The sequence below is a fragment of the Crinia signifera genome, chromosome 2 (genome assembly GCF_055691185.1).
Source record: "Crinia signifera chromosome 2, ASM5569118v1, whole genome shotgun sequence".
Classification (NCBI taxonomy): Eukaryota; Metazoa; Chordata; class Amphibia; order Anura; family Myobatrachidae; genus Crinia; species Crinia signifera.
The window spans coordinates 152,819,100-152,833,561 of record NC_139218.1 but is presented as its reverse complement, the minus strand read 5'-3'; the positions used below and the strand labels follow the sequence as shown (position 1 = coordinate 152,833,561).

At 36.8% G+C, this 14,462-nt stretch overlaps 4 non-coding genes across 4 annotated transcripts; all 4 read right to left on the bottom strand.

Annotated features, from left to right (window-relative positions):
• Positions 1-603: 603 nt before the first annotated feature.
• On the bottom strand, positions 604-677 carry TRNAI-AAU (transfer RNA isoleucine (anticodon AAU)). The gene has a single exon. It is a non-coding gene; the product is annotated as a tRNA-Ile (tRNA).
• A 2,365-nt stretch (positions 678-3,042) lies between these two features.
• Positions 3,043-3,116, bottom strand: TRNAI-AAU (transfer RNA isoleucine (anticodon AAU)). The gene has a single exon. It is a non-coding gene; the product is annotated as a tRNA-Ile (tRNA).
• A 2,327-nt stretch (positions 3,117-5,443) lies between these two features.
• TRNAI-AAU (transfer RNA isoleucine (anticodon AAU)) lies at positions 5,444-5,517 on the bottom strand. The gene has a single exon. It is a non-coding gene; the product is annotated as a tRNA-Ile (tRNA).
• A 2,341-nt stretch (positions 5,518-7,858) lies between these two features.
• Positions 7,859-7,932, bottom strand: TRNAI-AAU (transfer RNA isoleucine (anticodon AAU)). The gene has a single exon. It is a non-coding gene; the product is annotated as a tRNA-Ile (tRNA).
• Positions 7,933-14,462: the final 6,530 nt, after the last annotated feature.

The following is a 14,462-nucleotide window of genomic DNA, read 5'->3' as shown; positions in this document are numbered from 1 at the left end:
GCAAAAACGATAAATGAGGTCCCATTTTAAAGATTAAGTTACTTGCTTCAGATAAATTGTTAGTTAAGAATTGTATATGGTTTTGTTTCTATAAAAATTTAAGTAACAAATTGACTTTGTGCCCTACACTTCTTTCCCTGGATGTGTTGATACAGCATGGCAAAGAAGATCAGTTTTGCACAGCTTCTCGAAATGGCTACATATGAACCAGTTCTTCTTTCATCCTACTACAAACCACCAACCTCACTATAAAATTAATTGTATTTTATTTGCATGAAACATTTACGCATGGGCCACGTAGTAGATCATATATTGATTGAAAAGCATTTCTATTTTAAAGAAAAATCATAAAGCATAAAGTGCTTTGAAGTGTGGCATTGGTAATAGGGCTTTCATTTCTTCCTACAGTCCAAAGCAAAATAAAAATAGGGTTTAAAATACTATATATTTAAAGTATAATGGTAAAAGATCTACAATGTATTCAAGGCAGTTACTAGGATAATCACTATAGCCAATACTGATGATGAAGCCTAGTTTCCAAGCACTGTACTACAAGTTTAAATCCATTGTTGTCAATGATGTTGGGTCATCAAGATAAACAAATGGCCAGTGTGGGGATCGAACCCAAGACCTTGGCGTTATTAGCACCACGCTCTAACCAACTGAGCTAACCGGCCACACTCTTTGAATGCGAAAATCCAAAATGACAAATAATCTTCATATCATTATGTGTATTATTTCTAAAAGGTGATTTTTGTTGACAATAAATCATTATATGTATTATTTCTAAAAGGTGATTTTTGTTGACAATCATTTTTTCTCCCTTCATACTTTTGCAAAAACGATAAATGAGGTCCCATTTTAAAGATTAAGTTACTTGCTTCAGATACATTGTTAGTTAAGAATTGTATATGGTTTTGTTTCTTTAAAAATTGAAGTTACAAATTGACTTTGTGCCCTACACTTCTTTCCCTGGATGTGTTGATACAGCATGGCAAAGAAGATCAGTTTTGCACAGCTTCTCGAAATGGCTACATATGAACCAGTTCTTCTTTCATCCTACTACAAACCACCAACCTCACTATAAAATTAATTGTATTTTATTTGCATGAAACATTTACGCATGGGCCACGTAGTAGATCATATATTGATTGAAAAGCATTTCTATTTGAAAGAAAAATCATAAAGCATAAAGTGCTTTGAAGTGTGGCATTGGTAATAGGGCTTTCATTTCTTCCTACAGTCCAAAGCAAAATAAAAATAGGGTGTAAAATACTATATATTTAAAGTATAATGGTAAAAGATCTACAATGTATTCAAGGCAGTTACTAGGATAATCACTATAGCCAATACTGATGATGAAGCCTAGTTTCCAAGCACTGTACTACAAGTTTAAATCCATTGTTGTCAAAGATGTTAGGTCATCAAGATAAACAAATGTGGGGATCGAACCCAAGACCTTGGCGTTATTAGCACCATGCTCTAACCAACTGAGCTAACCGGCCACACTCTTTGAATGTGAAAATCCAAAATGACAAATAATCTTCAAATCATTATGTGTATTATTTCTAAAAGGTGATTTTTGTTGACAATAAATCATTATATGAATTATTTCTAAAAGGTGATTTTTGTTGACAATCATTTTTTCTCCCTTCATACTTTTGCAAAAACGATAAATGAGGTCCCATTTTAAAGATTAAGTTATTTGCTTCAGATACATTGTTAGTTAAGAATTGTATATGGTTTTGTTTCTTTAAAAATTGAAGTTACAAATTGACTTTGTGCCCTACACTTCTTTCCCTGGATGTGTTGATACAGCATGGCAAAGATGATCAGTTTTGCACAGCTTCTCAAAATGGCTACATATGAACCAGTTCTTCTTTCATCCTACTACAAACCAAAAACCTCACTATAAAATGAATTGTATTTTATTTGCATGAAATATTTACGCATGGGCCACGTAGTAGATCATATATTGATTGAAAAGCATTTCTATTTTAAAGAAAAATCATAAAGCATAAAGTGCTTTGAAGTGTGGCATTGGTAATAGGGCTTTCATTTCTTCCTACAGTCCAAAGCAAAATAAAAATAGGGTGTAAAATACTATATATTTAAAGGATAATGGTAAAAGATCTACAATGTATTCAAGGCAGCTACAAGGGATAATCACTATAGCCAATACTGATGATGAAGCCTAGATCCAAGCACTGTACTACAAGTTTAAATCCATTGTTGTCAATGATGTTGGGTCATCAAGAAAAACAAATGGCCAGTGTGGGGATCGAACCCAAGACCTTGGCGTTATTAGCACCACGCTATAACCAACTGAGCTAACCGGCCACACTGTTTGAATGTGAACATCCAAAATGACAAATAATCTTCAAATCATTATATGTATTATTTCTAAAAGGTGATTTTTGTTGACAATCATTTTTTCTCCCTTCATACTTTTGCAAAAACGATAAATGAGGTCCCATTTTAAAGATTAAGTTATTTGCTTCAGATACATTGTTAGTTAAGAATTGTATATGGTTTTGTTTCTTTAAAAATTGAAGTTACAAATTGACTTTGTGCCCTACACTTCTTTCCCTGGATGTGTTGATACAGCATTGCAAAGATGATCAGTTTTGCACAGCTTCTCAAAATGGCTACATATGAACCAGTTCTTCTTTCATCCTACTACAAACCACCAACCTCACTATAAAATGAATTGTATTTTATTTGCATGAAACATTTACGCATGGGCCACGTAGTAGATCATATATTGATTGAAAAGCATTTCTATTTTAAAGAAAAATCATAAAGCATAAAGTGCTTTGAAGTGTGGCATTGGTAATAGGGCTTTCATTTCTTCCTACAGTTTAAAGCAAAATAAAAATAGGGTGTAAAATACTATATATTTAAAGGATAATGGTAAAAGATCTACAATGTATTCAAGGCAGCTACAAGGGATAATCACTATAGCCAATACTGATGATGAAGCCTAGTTTCCAAGTTTAAATCCATTGTTGTCAATGATGTTGGGTCATCAAGAAAAACAAATGGCCAGTGTGGGGATCGAACCCAAGACCTTGGCGTTATTAGCACCACGCTCTAACCAACTGAGCTAACAGGCCACACTGTTTGAATGTGAAAATCCAAAATGACAAATAATCTTCAAATCATTATATGTATTATTTCTAAAAGGTGATTTTTGTTGACAATCATTTTTTCTCCCTTCATACTTTTGCAAAAACGATAAATGAGGTCCAATTTTAAAGATTAAGTTACTTGCTTCAGATAAATTGTTAGTTAAGAATTGTATATGGTTTTGTTTCTATAAAAATTGAAGTAACAAATTGACTTTGTGCCCTACACTTCTTTCCCTGGATGTGTTGATACAGCATGGCAAAGAAGATCAGTTTTGCACAGCTTCTCGAAATGGCTACATATGAACCAGTTCTTCTTTCATCCTACTACAAACCACCAACCTCACTATAAAATGAATTGTATTTTATTTGCATGAAACATTTACGCATGGGCCACGTAGTAGATCATATATTGATTGAAAAGCATTTCTATTTTAAAGAAAAATCATAAAGCATAAAGTGCTTTGAAGTGTGGCATTGGTAATAGGGCTTTCATTTCTTCCTACAGTCCAAAGCAAAATAAAAATAGGGTGTAAAATACTATATATTTAAAGAATAATGGTAAAAGATCTACAATGTATTCAAGGCAGTTACTAGGATAATCACTATAGCCAATACTGATGATGAAGCCTAGTTTCCAAGCACTGTACTACAAGTTTAAATCCATTGTTGTCAATGATGTTAGGTCATCAAGATAAACAAATGGCCAGTGTGGGGATCGAACCCAAGACCTTGGCGTTATTAGCACCATGCTCTAACCAACTCAGCTAACCAGCCACACTCTTTGAATGCGAAAATCCAAAATGACAAATAATCTTCAAATCATTATGTGTATTATTTCTAAAAGGTGATTTTTGTTGACAATAAATCATTATATGTATTATTTCTAAAAGGTGATTTTTGTTGACAATCATTTTTTCTCCCTTCATACTTTTGCAAAAACGATAAATGAGGTCCCATTTTAAAGATTAAGTTATTTGCTTCAGATACATTGTTAGTTAAGAATTGTATATGGTTTTGTTTCTTTAAAAATTGAAGTTACAAATTGACTTTGTGCCCTACACTTCTTTCCCTGGATGTGTTGATACAGCATGGCAAAGATGATCAGTTTTGCACAGCTTCTCAAAATGGCTACATATGAACCAGTTCTTCTTTCATCCTACTACAAACCAAAAACCTCACTATAAAATGAATTGTATTTTATTTGCATGAAACATTTACGGATGGGCCACGTAGTAGATCATATATTGATTGAAAAGCATTTCTATTTTAAAGAAAAATCATAAAGCATAAAGTGCTTTGAAGTGTGGCATTGGTAATAGGGCTTTCATTTCTTCCTACAGTCCAAAGCAAAATAAAAATAGGGTGTAAAATACTATATATTTAAAGGATAATGGTAAAAGATCTACAATGTATTCAAGGCAGCTACAAGGGATAATCACTATAGCCAATACTGATGATGAAGCCTAGTTTCCAAGCACTGTACTACAAGTTTAAATCCATTGTTGTCAATGATGTTGGGTCATCAAGAAAAACAAATGGCCAGTGTGGGGATCGAACCCAAGACCTTGGCGTTATTAGCACCACGCTCTAACCAACTCAGCTAACCGGCCACACTGTTTGAATGTGAAAATCCAAAATGACAAATAATCTTCAAATCATTATATGTATTATTTCTAAAAGGTGATTTTTGTTGACAATCATTTTTTCTCCCTTCATACTTTTGCAAAAACGATAAATGAGGTCCCATTTTAAAGATTAAGTTATTTGCTTCAGATACATTGTTAGTTAAGAATTGTATATGGTTTTGTTTCTTTAAAAATTGAAGTTACAAATTGACTTTGTGCCCTACACTTCTTTCCCTGGATGTGTTGATACAGCATTGCAAAGATGATCAGTTTTGCACAGCTTCTCAAAATGGCTACATATGAACCAGTTCTTCTTTCATCCTACTACAAACCACCAACCTCACTATAAAATGAATTGTATTTTATTTGCATGAAACATTTACGCATGGGCCACGTAGTAGATCATATATTGATTGAAAAGCATTTCTATTTTAAAGAAAAATCATAAAGCATAAAGTGCTTTGAAGTGTGGCATTGGTAATAGGGCTTTCATTTCTTCCTACAGTTTAAAGCAAAATAAAAATAGGGTGTAAAATACTATATATTTAAAGGATAATGGTAAAAGATCTACAATGTATTCAAGGCAGCTACAAGGGATAATCACTATAGCCAATACTGATGATGAAGCCTAGTTTCCAAGTTTAAATCCATTGTTGTCAATGATGTTGGGTCATCAAGAAAAACAAATGGCCAGTGTGGGGATCGAACCCAAGACCTTGGCGTTATTAGCACCACGCTCTAACCAACTGAGCTAACAGGCCACACTGTTTGAATGTGAAAATCCAAAATGACAAATAATCTTCAAATCATTATATGTATTATTTCTAAAAGGTGATTTTTGTTGACAATCATTTTTTCTCCCTTCATACTTTTGCAAAAACGATAAATGAGGTCCAATTTTAAAGATTAAGTTACTTGCTTCAGATAAATTGTTAGTTAAGAATTGTATATGGTTTTGTTTCTATAAAAATTGAAGTAACAAATTGACTTTGTGCCCTACACTTCTTTCCCTGGATGTGTTGATACAGCATGGCAAAGAAGATCAGTTTTGCACAGCTTCTCGAAATGGCTACATATGAACCAGTTCTTCTTTCATCCTACTACAAACCACCAACCTCACTATAAAATGAATTGTATTTTATTTGCATGAAACATTTACGCATGGGCCACGTAGTAGATCATATATTGATTGAAAAGCATTTCTATTTTAAAGAAAAATCATAAAGCATAAAGTGCTTTGAAGTGTGGCATTGGTAATAGGGCTTTCATTTCTTCCTACAGTCCAAAGCAAAATAAAAATAGGGTGTAAAATACTATATATTTAAAGAATAATGGTAAAAGATCTACAATGTATTCAAGGCAGTTACTAGGATAATCACTATAGCCAATACTGATGATGAAGCCTAGTTTCCAAGCACTGTACTACAAGTTTAAATCCATTGTTGTCAATGATGTTAGGTCATCAAGATAAACAAATGGCCAGTGTGGGGATCGAACCCAAGACCTTGGCGTTATTAGCACCATGCTCTAACCAACTCAGCTAACCGGCCACACTCTTTGAATGCGAAAATCCAAAATGACAAATAATCTTCAAATCATTATGTGTATTATTTCTAAAAGGTGATTTTTGTTGACAATAAATCATTATATGTATTATTTCTAAAAGGTGATTTTTGTTGACAATCATTTTTTCTCCCTTCATACTTTTGCAAAAACGATAAATGAGGTCCCATTTTAAAGATTAAGTTATTTGCTTCAAATACATTGTTAGTTAAGAATTGTATATGGTTTTGTTTCTTTAAAAATTGAAGTTACAAATTGACTTTGTGCCCTACACTTCTTTCCCTGGATGTGTTGATACAGCATGGCAAAGATGATCAGTTTTGCACAGCTTCTCAAAATGGCTACATATGAACCAGTTCTTCTTTCATCCTACTACAAACCACCAACCTCACTATAAAATTAATTGTATTTTATTTGCATGAAACATTTACGCATGGGCCACGTAGTAGATCATATATTGATTGAAAAGCATTTCTATTTTAAAGAAAAATCATAAAGCATAAAGTGCTTTGAAGTGTGGCATTGGTAATAGGGCTTTCATTTCTTCCTACAGTTTAAAGCAAAATAATAATAGGGTGTAAAATACTATATATTTAAAGGATAATGGTAAAAGATCTACAATGTATTCAAGGCAGCTACAAGGGATAATCACTATAGCCAATACTGATGATGAAGCCTAGTTTCCAAGCACTGTACTACAAGTTTAAATCCATTGTTGTCAATGATGTTGGGTCATCAAGAAAAACAAATGGTCAGTGTGGGGATCGAACCCAAGACCTTGGCGTTATTAGCACCACGCTCTAACCAACTGAGCTAACCGGCCACACTGTTTGAATGTGAAAATTCAAAATGACAAATAATCTTCAAATCATTATATGTATTATTTCTAAAAGGTGATTTTTGTTGACAATCATTTTTTCTCCCTTCATACTTTTGCAAAAACGATAAATGAGGTCCCATTTTAAAGATTAAGTTATTTGCTTCAGATACATTGTTAGTTAAGAATTGTATATGGTTTTGTTTCTTTAAAAATTGAAGTTACAAATTGACTTTGTGCCCTACACTTCTTTCCCTGGATGTGTTGATACAGCATGGCAAAGATGATCAGTTTTGCACAGCTTCTCAAAATGGCTACATATGAACCAGTTCTTCTTTCATCCTACTACAAACCACCAACCTCACTATAAAATGAATTGTATTTTATTTGCATGAAACATTTACGCATGGGCCACGTAGTAGATCATATATTGATTGAAAAGCATTTCTATTTTAAAGAAAAATCATAAAGCATAAAGTGTTTTGAAGTGTGGCATTGGTAATAGGGCTTTCATTTCTTCCTACAGTTTAAAGCAAAATAAAAATAGGGTGTAAAATACTATATATTTAAAGGATAATGGTAAAAGATCTACAATGTATTCAAGGCAGCTACAAGGGATAATCACTATAGCCAATACTGATGATGAAGCCTAGTTTCCAAGCACTGTACTACAAGTTTAAATCCATTGTTGTCAATGATGTTAGGTCATCAAGAAAAACAAATGGCCAGTGTGGGGATCGAACCCAAGACCTTGGCATTATTAGCACCACGCTCTAACCAACTGAGCTAACCGGCCACACTCTTTGAATGCGAAAATCCAAAATGACAAATAATCTTCAAATCATTATGTGTATTATTTCTAAAAGGTGATTTTTGTTGACAATAAATCATTATATGTATTATTTCTAAAAGGTGATTTTTGTTGACAATCATTTTTTCTCCCTTCATACTTTTGCAAAAATGATAAATGAGGTCCCATTTTAAAGATTAAGTTATTTGCTTCAGATACATTGTTAGTTAAAAATTGTATATGGTTTTGTTTCTTTAAAAATTGTAGTTACAAATTGACTTTGTGCCCTACACTTCTTTCCCTGGATGTGTTGATACAGCATGGCAAAGAGGATCAGTTTTGCACAGCTTCTCAAAATGGCTACATATGAACCAGTTGTTCTTTCATCCTACTACAAACCACCAACCTCACTATAAAATGAATTGTATTTTATTTGCTTGGAACATTTACGCATGGGCCACGTAGTAGATCATATATTGATTGAAAAGCATTTCTATTTTAAAGAAAAATCATAAAGCATAAAGTGCTTTGAAGTGTGGCATTGGTAATAGGGCTTTCATTTCTTCCTACAGTCCAAAGCAAAATAAAAATAGGGTGAAAAATACTATATATTTAAAGGATAATGGTAAAAGATCTACAATGTATTCAAGGCAGCTACAAGGGATAATCACTATAGCCAATACTGATGATGAAGCCTAGTTTCCAAGCACTGTACTACAAGTTTAAATCCATTGTTGTCAATGATGTTGGGTCATCAAGAAAAACAAATGGCCAGTGTGGGGATCGAACCCAAGACCTTGGCCTTATTAGCACCACGCTCTAACCAACTGAGCTAACCGGCCACACTGTTTGAATGTGAAAATCCAAAATGACAAATAATCTTCAAATCATTATATGTATTATTTCTAAAAGGTGATTTTTGTTGACAATCATTTTTTCTCCCTTCATACTTTTGCAAAAACGATAAATGAGGTCCCATTTTAAAGATTAAGTTACTTGCTTCAGATAAATTGTTAGTTAAGAATTGTATATGGTTTTGTTTCTTTAAAAATTGAAGTTACAAATTGACTTTGTGCCCTACACTTCTTTCCCTGGATGTGTTGATACAGCATGGCAAAGAAGATCAGTTTTGCACAGCTTCTCGAAATGGCTACATATGAACCAGTTCTTCTTTCATCCTACTACAAACCACCAACCTCACTATAAAATTAATTGTATTTTATTTGCATGAAACATTTACGCATGGGCCACGTAGTAGATCATATATTGATTGAAAAGCATTTCTATTTTAAAGAAAAATCATAAAGCATAAAGTGCTTTGAAGTGTGGCATTGGTAATAGGGCTTTCATTTCTTCCTACAGTCCAAAGCGAAATAAAAATAGGGGGTAAAATACTATATATTTAAAGTATAATGGTAAAAGATCTACAATGTATTCAAGGCAGTTACTAGGATAATCACTATAGCCAATACTGATGATGAAGCCTAGTTTCCAAGCACTGTACTACAAGTTTAAATCCATTGTTGTCAATGATGTTGGGTCATCAAGATAAACAAACGGCCAGTGTGGGGATCAAACCCAAGACCTTGGCGTTATTAGCACCACGCTCTAAACAACTGAGCTAACCGGCCAAATGCGAAAATCCAAAATGACAAATAATCTTCAAATCATTATGTGTATTATTTCTAAAAGGTGATTTTTGTTGACAATAAATCATTATATGTATTATTTCTAAAAGGTGATTTTTGTTGACAATCATTTTTTCTCCCTTCATACTTTTGCAAAAACGATAAATGAGGTCCCATTTTAAAGATTAAGTTATTTGCTTCAGATACATTGTTAGTTAAGAATTGTATATGGTTTTGTTTCTTTAAAAATTGAAGTGACAAATTGACTTTGTGCCCTACACTTCTTTCCCTGGATGTGTTGATACAGCATGGCAAAGAGGATCAGTTTTGCACAGCTTCTCAAAATGGCTACATATGAACCAGTTCTTCTTTCATCCTACTACAAACCACCAACCTCACTATAAAATGAATTGTATTTTATTTGCATGAAACATTTACGCATGGGCCACGTAGTAGATCATATATTGATTGAAAAGCATTTCTATTTTAAAGAAAAATCATAAAGCATAAAGTGCTTTTAAGTGTGGCATTGGTAATAGGGCTTTCATTTCTTCCTACAGTCCAAAGCAAAATAAAAATAGGGTGTAAAATACTATATATTTAAAGGATAATGGTAAAAGATCTACAATGCATTCAAGGGATAATCACTATAGCCAATACTGATGATGAAGCCTAGTTTCCAAGCACTGTACTACAAGTTTAAATCCATTGTTGTCAATGATGTTGGGTCATCAAGAAAAACAAATGGCCAGTGTGGGGATCGAACCAAAGACCTTGGCATTATTAGCACTACGCTCTAACCAACTGAGCTAACCATACAAATGAATTGTATTTTATTTGCATGAAACATTTACGCATGGGCCACGTAGTAGATCATATATTGATTGAAAAGCATTTCTATTTGATACCTGTATGAGGGGGGCGGGGTCACGACGGCGTGCGTGTGAGGGAGGATGACTGAGCTGACCGGCGTCTCCATCTCCAGCCGGTAAAACCCTTCCCCACCCGTCCCACCTGTGCTGGCTTCCAGTCGGATGAATGTGGCTGATGGTCCCGCTGATGATCTGCCTGCGACCCGCTGCCTGACCCGCTGACAACTCTGCTGGCCGCCGTCTGTGGAACTGCCGCCTCGTCACAGCTGTGTGACAGGGAGTCGGAAGGAGCGCTCGTGAGAGCCCCAGCTGACGCTGATACGGGGGAGATCAATGCCGCTGAGACCTATTGGCCCCGTGTACTAATTGCCGGAGCTCCTGAATACCCGCTGCTAACCTGCTGACGACCCGCTGGCGACCTGTATCAGGAGCAGCTCTTTGGTCACTGTACAGCGGGGGGCAGAAGGAGTGTTTGCTGAAAGCACCAGCAGACCCTGTCAGGGGGGAGAGGTCCGTGGCAGAGAATTGCTGCCCTGTGTGTGAATCGCCGGTGCTCCTCGACAGGGACCGGAGAAGCCCCGGTTAGGAAACGTTGTGGTTCCTGCTCTGCCCCTGCAATCCTCCTCCCTCTAATTTATATTTGCTGGGCAGATACGTGCAGGAGCACCTACCTGCTGGACACCTGCATGGAACCTGCATTGCTGGCATATATTATTAAGCAGGGTGCAGAGGCAATTACCTGCTGGCCAGCTGTACTGAATCTCCGTTTGCTGGACATATACTGCTGCTATCAAGCAGGAGTAATTACTAACTGATTTCTTGCATTAAACCTCCAATTGCTGGACATTTACTATCGCTGGTGTGCGGGAGGTTGAACTGTTTGTGCCCTGCACTGCTGTTGAGGCAGAGGACCCTGTCCAGTGAATTGTTGGTGTGCATTTCTGGTGTCCTAAATACCTGGACTCAGGGGACAAGGACATTCAGAAGAGTGATAATAGACCTCAATATAAGCAGATTCCCTGAGGAATACAGTACATTGGCTGCAGTGACCCCCAGCGGATGCCAGCAATCCTTCTTCTAGGAGGAAAGATCCAGGAGCCGCGGCCGGCGGGCTAAAACATCGGACCGGTAAGTCCACACACACTTATAGTTAATAATTGATTGCTCGGCGATCATCGTCAGCTAAAAATAGGAATAACTCTAACGTTATTATATTTTGGAGCCGAGTTCTATATCTCTACAGTACCTACCGAGATACTATTGATTCAATCGGCAAAAATCCATGTTATCGGATAAATTATAAAAACTTAAGTGTGTTTGTGGTGAAGATAAATGGTCACAGGTGGTGGACTAGGTCACATTGGAAAAGAAAAATTGCCTATTTATACACCAATAGTATTAGAGACTGCAAATCCTATTGGGATACCTTGCTTGCGTATTAAACTTGCCCAGGAGTCGGACGGAGAAATACCTCAATTGTTATCATGCCAAAAGCAGGGCAGAACTCTGCGGCCGCCAGGTTGGAAAAATATGCCCGTACCCAGGTACAGGTCCTGAGTGGCTCAAGGGAAAGCACCCCACAGAGTACCCCTACTAAAAGTGGGAACGGCTCACAGCAAAAAGAGGTTACTTTGTCACAAGTGCTGGAGGCAGTTACTGCTTGCGAAACTCGCTTATCAGAACAGATTAACAAAGTTCAATCCGATATTATGCTTCTGCGTGATGATGCACAGAAAATACGTGCAAGAGTAACGGAGGTTGAAACGCGAGTCTCAGAGATCGAAGATACTATAGGGCCTATGCAAACCCAGGTCAAAACCATCTCGGACCAATTAGTGGAGATGCGCAGCAAAATGTCCGATATGGAAGGACGGCTGCGTCGAAATAATATACGATTCATAGGCTTTGAAGAAAAAGTGGAGGGGAACACGCCCGAAAAATTTATTGAGGACTGGTTGAAACAAAGCCTAGGAAATGAAGCTCTTTCCCCTTTGTTCTCTGTAGAAAGGGCACATCGAGTTCCCGGTAGAGCCCCGATTCCCGGTGGTCCTCCTCGTACCTTAATAGCAAAAATACTCCAGTCTAAAGATCGGGACAAAATTCTAAGACTTGCAAGAAATATGGGGGACTTAAGTTATAACGGCAAGAAAATCTCCGCCTTTCCTGATCTTCCACAAGATGTACAGAGGGAGAGAACCAGATTCCGTTATGTAAAGGCGAGACTTAGAGACTTGAGTATTAAATACTCTATGTTATATCCCACAAAACTTCGAATTGTCGCCAATGATGAGATCAAGTTCTTCCTTTCACCAGGGGAAGCCGCGGCATGGCTTGATAAAACGCATCCAAGCAAAAAACAGCTTGCACCAAATTAATTAAAATTTGCAATGCCCATAGTGTGGCAATAGTTCTTTTGCTATAAGTAGTGTCTGGAAAGTTATAACAACGTGACTTTAAGTTAGACGGTAGATCTTCATATAATGTAACAACTGTGTGAAAAAATAGTATCTAACTAAATATATACTAATCAGGTGGGAAGTGGGTGGGTGGGAGGGATGGGACAAATGACAAGTGACAAATGGAGACGCCGGAGAGCCAGGCACGCCTATGATAGTGTGCCCGATAGTTAATTGCCCCCAACGAAAGTGGGGAACTAGAGCGTATTGGGATTTTGGCTGGGAGGTAGTTCTATAGGTATGCCTAGATGGGTAGGTGATACAGGGTGGGGGAGGGGGGTGGGGTATATGTTGTGTGTTGTTTGTTCGTGTGTAGTCTATGCATCTAATCAGCAATCAAAGGGAGGAACTAGGGGAAAGGGAAATTGCATCTCATCCTATTCTTTGCAATCGGTACGGATGGTGGGCAATAAGAAAATTTGGACAAAGGGTGATCAGTATATGCCACCCCCAATCGGAAAACATGAATATCCGGTAGAGATTGTAGGTACTTGGGAATGGTAGGATTCTTAACATGGAACGTGCGTGGCCTAAATGAGAAGACCAAGCGCTCCCTAGTGCTTAAATATTGTAAGTCCTCTGAGGCGGACATAATATGTCTCCAGGAAACCCATTTATATGGAGAGAAAGTACTGGCTTTGAGGCGACCTTGGATTGGTAGGTCCTTTCATTCTCAGTTTTCCTCATCCTCTCGAGGAGTCTCTATAATTATTAAGAAAAACACTGTTTTTGAACTTCTCGCATCTGAAATTGACCCTAGGGGCAGATTTATTTTTTTGGATGGGAGGGTTAACTCAATTAGATATTGCATTATGGCGGTATATATCCCCCCCCCCCTTTGCATATGACGTCTTGAGGCAGGCAGTAGACTTTGTGGCTGCTCGCCCTGATATATATACAGTCTGTCTGGGTGATTTCAATGCAGTAATGAATATCAGCATTGATAGGTGGAACAGTAAAGGGGGAAGTAAAAACAATAAAACTGGTTTGGCCGAATTCACATCCGAGGTTGATTGGTGGGATGTCTGGAGAGAAAGGCATCCCAGTAAGAATCAATATTCATGTTATTCTCCCTCGCATAAAACCTTCTCGAGAATCGACATCATTTTTGTTTCTAGAAATTTGTTACAGAATATTTCTATGATAGACTACAAGGCCCGTGGGATCTCTGATCATTCACCGGTGTTGATGTTAACAAACGCAGATTCTCAAGCGGGTTTTAGATATTGGAGATTTCATCCCTCATGGCTTACCCAGATTGATGATAGGGAGGAAATGCGGGTAATGGTAGACAGCTTCTTTGGGGAGAACATCGATTCGGCAAGCTCAACTGTGGTCTGGGATACCTTCAAGGCTTTTACTCGAGGTATATTAATGAAAAAAATAGCACAAGCCAAAAGTAATTGCCGTGAAGCTGCTCTGCTATTAGAAAACAATACGATCGAATTGGAACAGAGATTCTTGCGGGAACAAACGGAAGCAGCCAGAATAGAATGGCTGGCGGCTCAGAGAGGTTGGGTGGAGCATCTACAAATTATGACGAATCATAGATTAGTAAAAAATTCACATCAATTTTACTT